The following is a 2,532-nucleotide window of genomic DNA, read 5'->3' as shown; positions in this document are numbered from 1 at the left end:
GGTGTTAATTCCTTTTTACACATTCATTAAAATTATTCACTGAAATCATCTATCCCCAATGGACTTGGGCTTTTTAAAATTATAAATTCAATTTCTTTAATATTTATATGGTTTAAATGACCTATTTCATACTGGGTTAAGTTGTGGTAGTTTGTGTTTTTCAAAAGAATTGCTCCATTTTATCTACATTGCCAAATTTATATTTCTAGAATTGTTCATAACATCCTCTTATAACTGCAGCTTCTGTAGTGATATCACTGTTTCATTCCTGGTATAGATAAATTGTGTCTTTTCTTTGTCAGTATTGCTAGGTTTCTCTATTCATCTTTTTAAAGAAATAATTACTTGTTTTATAGATTATTAAATTTTCTCTTTTAAGTTTGGTTGATTTCTGTTATCTTTATTATGTCTTTCCTTCTGATTGTTTTGAGTTTAATTTATGCTTTTTTTCTAGGTTCTTAAAGTAGTAATCTTTTTATTTATTTAAGACTTTTTCTCTTTTTAAGGGATGCATTTAGTGCTATAAACTTCTCTTTCAGCATGGCTTTGGTGGTATTACAAAAATTTTGATATGTTGTATTTTCATTTGTATTTAGTTTAATATGTAAATAGCTCCTGAGATTTTCTCTTAGAACCACTGACTATCAAAATATGTTGTGTAGATTCCAAATGTTTTCTCTTGTTCTTTTGATGATCTCTAGTCTGATTCCATTGTGTTTAGAGAACATATTCTGTAAACTTTCAGTTCTTCAAAATTTGTTTAGGTTTGTTGATGGCCAGGGTTGTGGCCTATGGGCGGTCCCTGATTTATGATGGTTTGACTTATGATTTTTCAGTTATGATGTACAAAAGTGACATGTACCAGTAGAAATCTACTTCAAATTTTGAATTCTGATTTTTTCCCCCAGGCTAGTGATAGGAGGTAGGATACTCTCGTAATGCTGGGCAAAGAGCCATGGCTTCTAGTTAGCTACATGATCAGGAGAATAAACAATGAATACACTTAGAACCATTCAATTTTTCACTTTTAGTATAATATTCAGCAAATTACATGAGATATTCAACACTTTATTATAAAATAGGCTTGTGTTAATATTGTGTTAATTGAGATAATTTTGCTCAACTGTAGGCTAATGTAAGTGTTGTTACATTTAAAGCACGTTTAAAGTAAGTGAAGCTAAGCTCTGATGTTTGGTAAATTAGGTGTATGAAATGCATTTTTGACTTAATGTTTTCAACTTACAGTATGTTTATTGGGAAGTCGAGGAAGGTCTGTATTTTGGTGTATGTTATGTAGGCACTTGAAAAAAATGTGTGTTGTAGTTTTCTTAGGTTAAGTGTCCTATAAATGTGATTAGATTCTTTCATTTGATAGTGTTGTTCAGTTATTTTATAACCATGTTGGTTTTCTATTTGTTCCAGTTAACTGGGACAGTTAACCTTTGATAAGGAAGTGTTGGAGTCATCAATATAATGGTGCATTTGTCTGTTTATTCTTTCAATCTCATCATTTCTATCACTTTTATTCACAAAACTAGAGTTGTAGATTTATTTAATTTCTTCTTTTTGTTTTATCAGGATTAGCAACAAACATGTTGATGTCCCTTGCTGGTAAACCCACACTTAGGATTGCTAAACTTTCTCAATGAATTGACCCTTTTGTCAATTTATAATGTCTTTCTCTGACTCTGGCACTTATATTTATATAGCCACTCCTGATTTTTTTTTTATTGTTTTCATGGTATGTTTTTTACTTTCTTTTTGCTTTCAACTATTATATGATTATATTGAAGGGAGGTTTTTAGACAGCATATAGTTCTGTCATGTTTTTAATTCACTCTATCAATTTCTTTTAATAGGAGTATTCAAATCTTTTACTTTTAATATACTTATTAACATATAATATAATTTACATATGACATGATTATTATTGAGTTGGAGTAAATCTGTCATTTTATTTTTGTTTTCTGTTTGTTCCATTTTTGGTTTCTTGTTTTTTAACTTTCCTGTGGGTTACTTGATCATTTTTGAGGATTCCATTTTGATATAGTGTTTTTTATTGAATCTCTTTATATAGCTCTTTTAGTGATTGTTCTAGGTAATCCATTATATATCTACATAATTCATCGTCTACTGGTGTCCTTTATCAATTCAAGTGATGTGGTATCTTCCTTTATGTCCATTTACCTTCCTGTTTACAATACAATTGCCTTAAATAATTCCTCTACGTGCATTTAGGGCTACATCAGAAAGTATTATAAATCTTTATTCATTCATGAATCATAATTTAGAAACTTAAGAAAAGAAAGTCTATTGTATTTACACAATTTTTGCTTATCATGCTCTTTTTTTTTCCCCCCTTTCTGATGTTCGAGCTTTCTTCTTTTATCATTTCTTTTCTGTCTAGATCCTTAGCCAACCTTTCAGAGCACATCTGCTGGTAACAAATTTGTTTGGCTTTCTTTCATCTGAGAATCTTTATTTCCCCTTTAATGATAAACAATATTTTCACTGAATATAGAATTCGAAGTG

Source organism: Mustela nigripes, chromosome 8, assembly GCF_022355385.1.
Source record: "Mustela nigripes isolate SB6536 chromosome 8, MUSNIG.SB6536, whole genome shotgun sequence".
Lineage (NCBI taxonomy): Eukaryota > Metazoa > Chordata > Mammalia > Carnivora > Mustelidae > Mustela > Mustela nigripes.
The sequence above is the reverse complement of the archived record's forward strand: the minus strand, read 5'-3'. Positions refer to the sequence as shown.